This window comes from Aethalodelphis obliquidens, unplaced genomic scaffold, assembly GCF_003676395.1.
Source record: "Aethalodelphis obliquidens isolate GAN/ISIS:26980383/991018 unplaced genomic scaffold, ASM367639v1 scaffold5, whole genome shotgun sequence".
Taxonomy (NCBI): domain Eukaryota; kingdom Metazoa; phylum Chordata; class Mammalia; order Artiodactyla; family Delphinidae; genus Aethalodelphis; species Aethalodelphis obliquidens.
Window position 1 is genome coordinate 37595811 of NW_020837949.1, and position 14144 is coordinate 37609954.

At 37.0% G+C, this 14144-nt stretch overlaps 1 protein-coding gene and 1 pseudogene across 1 annotated transcript in view; one reads left to right on the forward strand and one right to left on the reverse strand.

Annotated features, from left to right (window-relative positions):
* Positions 1-14144, forward strand: part of IMMP2L (inner mitochondrial membrane peptidase subunit 2) — a 902508-nt gene that overhangs the window by 304809 nt on the left and 583555 nt on the right. The window lies entirely within an intron of this gene.
* Positions 12371-13380, reverse strand: LOC113618214 (mitochondrial import inner membrane translocase subunit TIM14 pseudogene; annotated as a pseudogene).

Below are 14144 nucleotides of genomic sequence, written 5' to 3' on the forward strand. Positions count from 1 at the left end.
AACGGGTGACCTGAATCAATCTGTCCTACAGAATGTCAGGCTTCGGATTAATTTTCAGTTAAAACAAGGTAACTGAACAACCACCCTTATTAATATATAATATGGACTATTTTATATTACTCTTTTTTAGTAAGAGATATGACATCTTTTGGGGGAAATATTCTAAGTTCCACATGAAACACTGCCAGCCAAATTAAGTCTTTGTCGGTTTTTTTTCATCAGAGAATCTGAGAATGATTTGTTTCTTTCTAGTTGGATTATATTAAGATCATAATCTAATAAATCCCTTGAAGGAAAAACTTGTTTTGGTATTTGTCTGGAATATAATTGTGTGAGTCTAGTCTACTTTTATAAATTACTGGTAGTTTAAGATGATTAAGTTAAAATGATGGACTCGTGTCATATTTAGAAAGATCTCTGGACTTGTTGATCTACCCAGATATTTTTTACTTAAGTACCTGAAACTGCTTCTTGCCCTTGTGTTTTCCGTCTTTTAGAGGCATTACAATTCAGGTATTTTGAAAACTTCTTTCTCAGAGGGTGTGAATTCAGTGTATGATAATTTGGGCAATTCAGGGCAGAGAGCTGAATTATTGAAGGGCCATTTTGCACCACTTGAGGGGCGCTCAGTTTTATGAGTTTCCCGTGACAGATACAGAAAAACGCTTTACACTTTTACTCAAATTAAAAAACTTTTCACTCTAGGCAGCCTGGTCCTCTGTGAACAATGGACATAAAGTGAACATCTGTGTGATAATGAGAAGCTGCAAGTATCTTTTAAAAGTGAAACTGCTTATTTGTAAAAGTGAAGTGCATTTTGTCTTAATCCTCCTTCAATGGGAGGTTTCCTTGATACATCCTATTCATTTGGAGTTGGCTTCCAAACTGAATTAGAAGAAGAAATAACATGTAGCATCTTATACAATGAACCAAAATGTGTCCCTAACATCACACTTGTAACCACTTTAGTGTTAGGAATGTTATCTTATTTCTACATCTGAATTCTGCACAATTGTGAAAGTATGGTATTTTTAGAGAATATTGATTAGATTCAAACATTATTTTACAAATTCAAAAATTACTATAGTTCATTTGTGCATCAGTTGGAGATGTTTGGTTTAAAGGCAAAATGAAGTTTGATAAATGCCATTTTGTTATTCTGTAACTTTGGTAAATAAATGTTTTTGTATTCAAAAACTTAATTAGCATAATACTTTAAGACAGGAAGAGCACAAGCTATTTTTTTATGAGCTTGCTAGAATATTATCTAAATCAAGCAACTAACTCTTTTAAGTAAAAACAATCTCACTTTTCCAAAGAAACAACATGCAGTGTTGTTTAATCTCTGCATGCTTTAGTTTCCTTTCAGAGAGAAAATTTTTCATGGTTTATTCTTTTCAGTGACGAGACTTTAGACTGTTAGAGCTATTGAATATCTCTAAAAAATACAAGAAAAAGGTCAAAAGCATTTACTGTTTCCAGAAACATTCCTTGGTAATAGTGGCTTTGAATAATAGAAAGCAGATAAAGCTAGTATGTGGGAGTTATTTTCTGGTTAGAAACAGCATATACATAGATAACCTTTTCTTGAAAAGAATTTTAATGTTTAGTTAAAACTTTTGGTTTGGGCAATGATTACTACAGATGCTCTCTGTACTCTGATTGTTCTAGAAATGCTCATGTTAACCAGAGCATGAGCTTTGGAATTAGTAGACTTCATTTCAAATCCTGGCTCATCTATCTGTGGCTCCTTTATGTTTTAGATCCTGGACATAGTGCTTACCTTTCTTGAGGCTGATGTTTTCTTCACTTGTAAACTTGTATTCATAATTCGTAACCCCCAGGGTTTTATTAGGGTAAAGTTGACATACATGTGAAATTTTTTGTTAATTATACACTATAATAATATTATTGGACTTCCCTGTTAGCACAGTGTTAAGAATCTGCCTGCCAATGCAGGGGTCACAGGTTTGATCCCTGGTCCGGGAAGATCCCACATGCCACGGAGCAACTAAGCCCGTGCACCACAACTACTGAGCCCATATGCCACAATTACTGAAGCCTGTGCACCTAGAACCTTTGTTTCGCATCAAGAGAAGCCACTGCAATGAGAAGCCTGTGCATTGCAATGAAGAGTAGCCCCCGCTCTCCGCAACTAGAGAAAGCCCACGTGCAGCAATGAAGACCCAATGTAGCCAAAAATAAATAATGTTATTATTTATTATTATTATTATTAGAAGGTGCTCTATAAAGCTATCTCATAATGAATCATTTTAAGTGGAGAATTTTTTTGTAAAATGAATGATCTACACCTTCCTTTCCACCATTCCTCTGTTCCACTAATTTTATACTCTGAAATTTTCAAACACTGTGTTTAAAATTGTATCTGTCAACATTGCACTTGTAATATGTCAGAACACATTCTAGCCTCATGGAAAATATGGTATTCAATTTGTGGTTGAATTATTTTCTTTAATTATGATATTTGCAGTACTTTTGGAAGAGAAATTAGTCTCTCAGTATTGGCACCCATGTTGATCACTATGGGAAGAAATGCTTTAAAAATGTATTGGTAATAAGCTTTGAAGTTTTCTTCACGTCTTTTGGTGCTGAATAATATTCCATTGTTTGGATGTACCACAGTATGTTTATTCATTCACCTACTGAAGGATATCTTAGTTGCTTCCAAGTTTTGGCAATTATGCATAAAGCTCTTGTAAACATCTGCATGCAGGCTTTTGTGTGGACATAAGTTTTTATTACTTTGGGTAAATACTGGGGTACTTGATTGCTACATTTGCAGTCAACTATGATTATAAGGAAAACAAACTTTGATTCCAAGTTAGGCAAAATATTAATTCCCAGTGAAGTATCCCATTGTTCCCATTAGTAGACACATATTACAAAATAAATCTATCCAGTTATTATTTTGGGGGTTTTTAAAAATAAAAATGTGAGGAAATGGAAAAAAATGCACTGATGTTAGTGATTATAATAGTAGGGGTTGTTGGAGTGCAGGTGGAATTGCTTACATAACTAGAAGTTTTCATCAGTCTAGAATTACTTGATGTATTAGTTTGGAATATAGATTAAAAATAGGAAGTGGTTATATCTGGGTATGGGATTGTAGATAATTAAAATTTTTTATATCATATTACTTGAATTTCATTTGAGAGTTGCATATAAGTTTACTATGTAAGTTAGCATTGATAAGAGCTGAAGATTATTTTCCAGAAACAAAGTATACAGACTAGATAAGCATTTGTATGTAGCTTGATTTTTCTTTTCTTTTTTTTTCTTTTTGTCTTTTTTTTAACACATTGGGCATCAGTTATCCAATAAACTAGTATTAGGTATACTGACATTCCACCATGAGGATTGAAGTAGTACTGTGAGTACAGTACTGGGCAGTGAAATGTCCCATTTCAGAGTGTCATCCATGAAATAGCATCCTTTTGTTCATTTCTGTTTACCAGATCAGAGATTGATAGGTGAATTAAAAAATGTTCCATAATGGCTATGGTCTATATTTGTAAGCTTTCCTCTTTGCAGATTTGCATATATTCAAAGGCTTTTAGGATCATTCCGGAATGCTTAGGACCATCCACTTTACTTTGAGATGAGAAAATTCAAACCAAACAAAGGCAAACAGATTTCTGCCCAAATGAGAACAGGTTAACTTACTTTTCTCTACCATTAATAGCCACCAAAGCAAAAATTTTCACTCAGAAATCTCTTCCAGTGAAGGTATTTGGGGAAAAAATGTTTAGCTCAAATCTGAGATAACTTGATACCTGTACTCTGTGTCTTAATGAATTTGTTCTAAATGATCTTGCTATCTGTGGAGTTACATAATTTCTGCAAATATTTTCGTGTGGTACTTTAGCATTTTGAGAAACATTGATTTAGTTGCTGTTGTTTAAACATTAATGTATTTCACCTAAGAGTCTTGATTTCTGGTTTTCTTTAAATGTTATATCAGGACATGCTGCACCTAAAACTCTGCCTGGCAGTGGTTTTGGGGGCTGAGTTATCGCAAGTCCTCCCGAGTTCACCAAGGGCACCACTGGGCCTGTTCACTTGCTTATATTACTTGCCTGGCTTTTGAAAGCATTTGACTTCATGTGCTTTGGCCTAAATACTTGTCTGACTTTAGATAAAGTTGTTTGCAGCAGGTTTTGAGAGCCTTAATACAAGTTGATACATATTTTGTGATTCTTTGGTAACTAACTTTGACCCCAATTAGTTTGTGTGATTTTGCTGAAATACAATCTTTAGATTCCCCTGACAAAAGCTCTTGGAGGAGTTCCTTCCATATATCATTGATGTTGCTTTTCATGACCTTGGCTTTGCCTTTCCGTAAAGGGCTTTATTTTCTGGCAGTCCCCACAACCAAGCAGAATCACATCTAGCTTCTTACCTCTGAGCCTTGCGTGTTCTGATGTCTGGAGCACTCGCCCACCCTCGTTCCTCTGGCTTCACATTGTCCTCCTCCTCCCTGGACAGCCTTCCTCACACTCCCTCTTCTTAGCCTGCCCACCATGCCTGGCTGAGGGCGCATTGAGACCTGACAGGCGCCATCTTTGTTGCACTCTATACCCACTAACTGCAGGTGAATATTCATTTAGTAAATGATTCTTAAGTTTTTCTCGTGTCATTTATGAGTCATAGCTCCCTCTTGGCATTGACCTTTAGGTAGTTTACATTTGGGGAAGTGTTTCATTTTAGTGGAGGAACGATAGACCTCCCTCAACCATGACCCACCGCATCGCCCCACCTCCTCCCCTACCCCTCCTCTTCTTGCTTCCTGTAAATACTCTAGGCGAGACGTTTTATCACATAGAATTTTATTGGATTACAATGTCTTTTATCTTACATATTCTCTTTCTTACCATATTTTCCACTTACAATAAAGTTGGAAACATTTGTAGAAATTAGAGGAAGCCTAGGCAACATTAGTAAAATTTGTGAAATTTTTTAATGCTCATATCATTTTTACTTTAGAAAACATTTTATGTAGACTCAAACTAAATCTTCGTTCTTGTAAATAATGACATTGTCGATCTTAGAAACTAGTAACTCTTTAAATATATTTCCAGCGAGACTCTAAGGTTTTAGAATAATAATAGAAAACACCATTTTCTAACGATTGGGACTTGGAAAAAACAAGTTCATAAATCTGAAACAATATCAAAAGATATCTCTGGGGCTTCCCTGGTGGCGCAGTGGTTAAGAGTCCGCCTGCCGATGCAGGGGACATGCGTTCGTGCCCCGGTCCGGGAAGATCCCACATGCCGCGGAGCGGCTGGGCCCGTGAGCCATGGCCGCTGAGCCTGCGCAGCCGGAGCCTGTGCTCCGCAACGGGAGAGGCCACAACAGTGAGAGGCCCGCGTACTGAAAAAAAAAAAAAAAAAAAAAAGATATCTCTGAATAATTATCTTCATATTGTGCCAATATTACTAATTTTAAATAGACTCTTCACGGGTTCTCAAAAATATAATTTTAATTTAAATGTTCAAAATGCCCAGTTTAGTGTTGGCTCAAGCCTAATGCAGTGTTGGAGCCACGTATTATTCTTTAGAGGCTGGTATTCGTTTCCTCTCCTGCCCTCCATCACAAGTTATTCCCTGTCCTTTATCCCTTTTCCAATGGCAATGTCCACTAACCTTTATCTTCTCAAATCTTGTGACAGCTATTTAAAATACCCTTGTGACAATATTTAGGGTGCTTGCTCATCTGTCATAATACTTTCGTATCTCTGTAATGTTTGCCAAGTCTGAGTTGATACTGCTCAATTCAGAATTTTTTTTCATTGGCATATTTCTAATGGCCCCATACCCATTCATAAATGCGGGTGTGTGCATGTGCATGCACACACACACGCACATTCTTTGACTTTCTCTTGTTGGTTGATGATGCTTACCTTTTACGTGATATATGATCATCCCTACCACCAGATGAATAAACCATTGCTTCATTTGAACCCATTCCTGAGGGAGAGAATCCTTCATGTGAGTTTGAGATAGAGAGGAAGATCATTCTTCATACTCTTGAATGACCTACTTTAAGAAGCGATGAGGGCTTCCCTGGTGGCACAGTACTTAAGAGTCTGCCTGCCAATGCAGGGGACATGGCTTCAAGCTCTGGTCCAGGAAGACCCCACATGCCACGGAGCAACTAAGCCTGTGCACCACAACTACTGAGTCTGTGCCCTAGAGCCCATGAGCCACAACTACTGAAGCTTGCGTGCCTAGAGCCCATGCTCTGCAATGAGAGAAGCCATCGCAATGAGAAGCCCACACACCACAACGAAGAGTAGCCCCGCTCGCTGCAACTAGAGAAAGCCCGTGTGCAGCAACGAAGACTCAATGCAGCCAAAAATAAAATAAAATAATAATTTTTAAAAAACAGTGATTATTGGTAAGATTCTGAGATATGTTCTCTTCTTCTTTTGTTAAAGCAAATTCTGTTTCTCTTTTCTGTTTTTGTCATAGCTTTCAGAGATATGAAGTGTTTTGTTAGAAGAGAGTATACTAGGTGGGCCTTCAGAGCAGATCTTGTATTAGGGAATAAGACACATGAAGAAAGCAGTGACAGAGTGGCATTACGTTTTTAGATGTAAGATGGAAGTTCAATAGAAATAGTACTGTTCCCCCAAATGGACAGCTTTTATCTTTAGAAGCAGTTTGTAAATTTTTAGTAACAAGAAGCAGATGTACGGAGTTAAGTCTTTTACTTCTCTAAAGTTAAAAATTTTACTTCTGTAATGGATGTAAGCTCCCTGTCATATAGGATTATAGCCCAATACAGGAAGGACTTTAAGATCTGTTGTTGAAATGACTACTCTCCATGCAAGAATATCAACCTTAACAACTTGAGAATTTGCTAGTGCAGTGTTTGTTCCTGACAGTTTGCTTCAGTTATATTGCAGCTTTTAATTCTATAAGAGATTTAGATGGAGAATTACTAGTGATGGTGAACACTTTCAGCATAAGTATTTCATAATTCAACATATTAATAAATATATATTTCATATTCAGCATAATAAATATTTCTGGAATGATTGAATGGCAAGTGAACAAGGCAACATCAAGCTTAAAAAATGCTCTTTCTTCTGAAGTGAACTGCTGTTTACTTGGCATAAAAAGAATAAGGCAGGTTTTTCGGTAACAGTATTTTTCACCTTTAGACACTTGAGTCAGAAGAAAAGTGCACAAAAAGATTTGTTATAGGACAAAAAAAATATCATACAGTCCTCTTTTCTTCCCTAGTAAAATACAGCTTACTAAATATAACAAAATAAGAAATGGTTATGGAAGACAGGATGATAGGTTGTTTCTAAATAATTGAATCATTATGGAAGATAATAGTATGTCAGAACCCAAACTTAATTCATTGAGGAATATTTATATGTTTACTTCTCTTTGCTTTTTGGAAAAATTCTAGCATGTTCCTGTTCCTAGCCTCCCAAATTTGCTCTCCTTCAATCAGTAGTCATGGTCTAGCTGTGCTTTTGACTTTGGTTGAGTTGGAGGAGCATTTAGAGTGGTCATCTGACATGTCTGGAAATTTGGTGATGCACGAGGCCTTCAGAACTAAGAGAAATGGTTAAAAAAAAAAAAATGCCCCAGCTAGCTTATTTGCATAACATGAATGGCTCACTATGTGAAATACAGCTGATGCCGAGCAGTTCAGGTGAATGAATTGTTCTCTGTGGCCTATTAGATTTTTTTCTCCACTTCAGTAACTGCTTGGAAATGAAAATCATCTGGGCCCCTGGGTTGTGAAGTATTGTTGTCATGCAGTTCCCTTTTGTTTTCTTTTATGCTCGAGAGTTGGAGCTATTAAAGGCAGCTTCATTTATTGTTTAGTTGAATCAGAATGACTGCAATTCCACAAACAAATTGGACTTCAGTTAGGAGTGCTTTGTTATAAATAATCTTGGAAGAGATTGGATTCTTTCCTAGCTGATATACTTCAGCTGTATGTTAAAATCACAATCTCAAAGGGATTGATTTATTGATGATCTGAGTGATAGCTGAGCTACACCTGTCCTCATCCTGCTCTCTTTTGCTGTCTCTAATTCCCTAGTGTATTCAGCAAAAGTTTATGGTAAGGGAAATAAATATTCTATTTTCTGAATTATTCTTTTCATTTTAGCCTCCACTTAAAAAACAAACAAACAAAAAAACACCAAAATAGTTCTACAGTGCACAGCCCTTTCAGTGAATACTTCTTCATGATCTGGAAAGAAAACCTGTTTCATAGATTGGTTAAGGGCATTTTTCATGGTTGGGTTAGGTGAATCATATTTTCCATATACAATGTTAGGACATTTTGAAATTTAACAATATGTTTTTTGCTACAGGCTTCAAATACCTAAGCAATACCTGTAAGCACCTCCTTTCACTGACTGTAAAAAAAAAAAAAATTTTTTTTTGTCCATTAAAGTATATTTATTAAAGTGTCCATTAAAGTGCTTCAAGTTATTTGGTGCATAAATCATCTGGAGACATGGAAAATCTGGTAGTTTCCTCCTTGGTGGAAAAGATATATGTGTGTATGTATGTATGTGTGTGCATATGGCATGTACTTCGTACTTACATAAAAAGATAAAAGTCAAAACTGAGCATACATTTGCTTAGACCTTGGTCCTTAACTATAAATGCCATAATAAGTAGCACTTTGCTTCCTTGATTCATAAATGCTACTGTGGTCAGTTATACTGTCAGTAGCAATCATTTCATGTAAGTAGGCTAAGTTGGCATTAATTTTCTTATACATTGTTTTTTTTCTTGCTAGACACTTTACGTGTGTTATTTAACTTGAAGTAAATATTATCTCCTTTTTTACAGGTGAAAAAATTAACATTTAGAACTGTTAAGTGACTTACCCTTAAATCACACAGCTAGTAAGTTGTAGAGCGAGTATTTACGTCTATCTAGATCCAAAGCTTATGTATTTCACCTTTCCTTTATACTCACTGTCTCGTATAGAGATAAAGTTTTGACAAAGCAGATCATATTTTCAATTTGATACATGATAGAAAACAGTGGTGAATGTGTTTAAAGCGACCTTTTTTTTTTTTGGAAAGATCTGTTTATAAATTAGAATTGTTATTTTCCTCAAATGAGGCACACCCATGGTGACTTGGAGTATATTAACATGTTTTAGATGAATACACTCTTATTCATAATATTCAAAATCATATTAAATTAATAGTTTTAGAAAATAAGATGCAGGGCTTCCCTGGTGGCGCAGTAGTTGAGAGTCCGCCTGCCAATGCAGGGGTCGCGGGTTTGTGCCCTGGTCCGGGGGGTTCCCGCATGACGCGGAGGAGCTGGGCCTGTGGGCCATGGCCGCTGGACCTGCGCGTCCGGAGCCTGTGCTCCGCAACGGGAGAGGCCAAGACAGTGAGAGGCCCGCGTACCGCAAAAAAAAAAAAAAAAAAGAAAATAAGATGCAGATGTGAATTAAATGTTTGTCTAATTCAAACATAAAAACATAAGGTATTGTTACCTTAAGGTGTTTCGAGCAAGAATGTGCGCATAACACTGTAGGGTTGACCTGTGCTGATGTGCTGTTACTATTGTACCATGTGTGTTTTAGGTGTTCTATGGTTTACCTTTTAAAAGCATTTAGTGTTCATAAGGTATAAGGTCTGATGTCTAATGTGCCATTGATAAACAGTTCATTGTGGCAGAGACTTAGGAGTGGGGGTTGGAATGGGAATGATGATGTTTACTTTTTCTGACATGCCACTAGCATGCTTCAGAAAGAAATTTGGCAAAGCTAATTGGAGAGACTACCAATACTATAAATTAGGTCCATAGCTTAGACTTGTGAGTACTAGCCTTTATAAGAGACTTGACAGCAACACAAATCTGTTAAAAGAAAATGGAACTGTCCTTGACATGAAAAAATGGGATTGTCATAGATACAACACGTTGTGCAGTTTTTCCTTTTAATTACTGTATGAGAACAAAATCATGTTTTGCAGCTGGTCCTTCTTCATTTTCATTTGCCTTGACTAAATCTCACACCTAGGGGTTTGAAACATGACAGACAACAGGTGTGACTCTGTATCTAATAAACAACTGTAGTTTCTGTCCTTCCTTTAAAAATTGGCTATGTTGTAAACATCTGTAATACTAATCAAGACAGCCTTTTTCCCTTACTTTCCATACCATGGTTAGATTATATGTCTGAATCAAATCACAAACTTAAGTTATTAAATTACTCTTGCTAGAAGAATAGATTTTAAAGGAATGATGAGTTTCAGTCAGTTAAGTGCAGCTGGCAAGCAGCCATTCATTGTGGCCTAGTGTGACGTTGATTTTTGACTAGAAGAAATGGAAACATAGCAGTAACTGTGTATCCTTAAGGAAACATTATATATTATTGATGTACTTTGTCTCCTTAAAAGCCACTACCAAAACTTTATTCAAATTGAATTTTGATTGTACTGATAAGGAAATCTATTCATAGTCGAAGTCAAAACATTCATTATTGTGAAAATACGATGCTAATCCCAAACTATCACCTTAGCAACTATTTCTACCACTGTTATTTAAGGACACAAGGTGTTTTATTATACACAAGACCTCTTTTTTTAAAGCAAAAATTACAAAATACACTTAATTACATTTAGTAGGAACACGTGGGCTGACTCATTGTGCGGATTAAAGACTATTGAAACAAAATCAGTTGATTTGGCTCATTTTTTTTCTCCTACATTTTCTCCAGTGATTACTGCTCTCATCTACTTGCCAAATTGATGGGAGTTGGCAGTAAAAAATAAGCAGTTGAAAATGTGGGAGATTAAGTTTTCTGAATTTCATAGAGGGTCATCAGAGGGAAAAATTACAAAAAGAGTTGGTCTTAACGGGTTGATAGGTTGCATTATGAATTGTCTGTTTTCAGTTACAATCACCTAGACCTAATTTTAGAACCCTTGCCTTAGAGAATGTTATTTTTGTTTTCCATATTTTGATAAATACGGTAGATTTAACAAAGAAGGTGTTCATAATTCTTGCATGATTTGTCTTGTCATTAAGTGTCAGAACCTTAGATTCTAATTGTATTAAGTCTGTGAAAATTAACAGTGGAAAGTGGTAGTGTTTAATTTGCATAAATTAGGCCTTGTTGAAATTAGTGTCTAGGATATTGAATATTGGCTTCAGGGTCTGATCATACTGAATGCTGTACATAATGAAGTCTATTTGTATAAGGCAAATAAATGAAGGGGGTGGTTTCAGGGACAGTAGGTAGTATTTAGTCACAGCTGTAGCTTGAATAGCAAACTGGCTATGGGATAGTGTTGAATTTAATGGTGATTTGAGCCAGTCATTCTCCTTCCAATTGGCAGAGACCTGGAATGAGTCCAAATTTGCGTATGAGGAAGATGTTCTGAGGCAGAGGCCCTGGAAGGGTTGCTGCTGCTTTGGACGTAATGACAAGCCTGATTCATCTTCAGCTAGGTTGGGGGGTACATCTTGATCTTCTCTACTCCTCCTCCACTCTGATGATGAAAGCTACAATTATTGCAATTATGGCAAGTATTACACGCATTCCCACTTAATTTTCAGAATAATTCTGAAAGGTAGTTTTTTGTTTTTTTTTTTTCGGTACGCGGGCCTCTCACTGTTGCGGCCTCTCCTGTTGCGGAGCACAGGCTCCAGACGCGCAGGCTCAGCGGCCATGGCTCACGGGCCTAGCCACTCCGCGGCATGCGGGACGTTCCCGGACCAGGGCACGAACCCGTGTCCCCTGCATCGGCAGGCGGACGCTCAACCACTGCGCCACCAGGGAAGCCCAGTTGTTATTCTTATTTTTACAGATGTGAAAATTAAGATTCAGAGAATTTAAAGAACTTAATCAAGGTCATTCAGCTAATAAGTGGCAAAATTTAGACTCAAACTAGGTCTGTCTGATTGCAAAACCTTGACTTTTCCATCCACCACCACTATTACAAATTATCAAAAAAAATTAGAATAATTTTTCTCTGTAACATGTCTATATTGGGTCAGCTTTCAGTTCAGCTTACATCATAAAAGCTATTTTCCCACATGACTATTTTACCTTCTAACAGATCTTTTATCACTCATATTCTTCTTTTAGGTCATTTGGAGTGGGGGCTTAAAAGGCAGGCAGCTGCTGGATTCTGTTCCTAGACTGACCCTGGAATCACCCCTGCCCTGTTTTATCTCTCTCTACCAGCTTGCAAGTGATGCTTTTCTGCATCTCCAATCTTCCAGGCTTTTATAATATTAAGTTATTGAGTGTGTGCCATATATAAGGCTCTCATATATAGTATTAAATCAGTAAATCATGGAAGAAGGAGAAAAAGGAAGAGGAAAGAAGAAAGAAATTTGATAGTTTGGGAAATTGAACATTTCAGAGACAGATTGGGTTTACTCCAGAAGCCACCTTACCAGTCCATCTCTGGTGTGCTGTCTGTGTTACTTTCCCACTGAGCTGAGGTCTCCCAAGTGATGGCTCCTGAGTTCATATACAACTAAGTGATTTTTCTTTCTTTTTTTTTTTTTTTTTAGCTTTGAGGCATATTATTATAAAAAGCTGGTACTCATATACATAAATAAGAACTTAAAATTCATCATACATTTACTTCATTTTTTAGCTTGACCTTCTAGTAAATCTTTAGCTTCATTGATTTTGGCTGCTATATAAGGAGATCCTCCCTTGTCTGGGTGATTTAAAAGCATAATTCATTGATGAGCATCTCTTATTTTTCCCTTATTGGCAGTAGGGCTTACACCTAGTATTAAAGCTGCTTCCCGTTTTGTCATTTTGGGTTCAAACCCACCTCTGTAATAGACACCACTGAAGGCAGATTTTGGTAGACTTTGAAAAACTTGTTTTACTTGAGGCTCCATATGCTTCACGGCTTGCAAAGCGTAACAGCCTGCAAATCCTGCAGCAGCAATGGTCAGTCCAGCTGCTACCACTGTACTGGTTCCCGCTACCATGGGAACTACCATGGTTCCCCCTGAGCTCCTCTGCTTCCACTGGGAGCACAGTTCATCCCACCCCACCAACTCTACACCTTTCGATTTTTCTTTTTTTTTTTTTTATGAAAAAAGCCCCCCAAATGAGTCAGTATGGTGAATTAATTAGGAAAAAAGTATGCATTTCTGTGAGATTTGTAAGCTATTTTTATTGGTGCTTGTGAATGCTTTAAATTGAAGATTCTTTGTTCCTGACATTCTAAACTGCTTCTAGGTCCACAGAAACAAACACACTGGCAAAAATTCTACATCCTAACTTCTATCTAAATTTCATAAGAAGGATAATTGAAGTGTCGTTATGTAAATTCACGTTTTTTTGGTCTACACTAAAAACTGTGAAGAAAATAGCTGTAGGAATATTAGGCATGCATTCATTCATTCCACATTTATTATTTCTTTTGTATCATGTGTGATATTGAATCTTTTTGTGTGTGAAAATGATTTTGTTTAGTCGGGGTTTTTATTTTTGAGGAGTTTTTTCCGTTTTCCATTTTGAATTGTCTTACGATTCAACTTGACTTTCTAGAAGGCACTCTGAAATTTGGCAGTATTCCTTATAGAAGAAATTACTATACTTGACAGTTGTATTATATGATATTCTGTGAGAAATTCTCAGAGGAGTATCTCAGTTATTTTCAAAGTGTCTCCACTTAAAAAACTTCTTTTTTTTTTTTGTGGTATGTGGGCCTCTCACTGTTGTGGCCTCTTCCGTTGCGGAGCACAGGCTCTGGACGCGCAGGCTCAGCGGCCATGGCTCATGGGCCCAGCTGCTCCGCGGCATGTGGGATCTTCCCGGACCGGGGCACGAACCCACGTCCCCTGCGTCGGCAGGCGGACTCTCAACCACTGCGCCACCAGGGAAGCCCTTAAAAAACTTTTTAATGAGCATTATAGTAGTATTTATTCATGATTCTCTGACTTACTTTATTTTGCTCATTTACTCAGTCATCGTTGATTCATTCATTTTCAGTTAATAAATATTTACTAAGCCCCTAACATATGTGTTGCTCTTGGCAGATGAAATGGATATATTTCCCTTATGACACTTATCCTGTGTTGGGGAAGACAGATTAAACAAAGAAACACACTAAGTTGACAACGGGTGTGAGGAAAAGA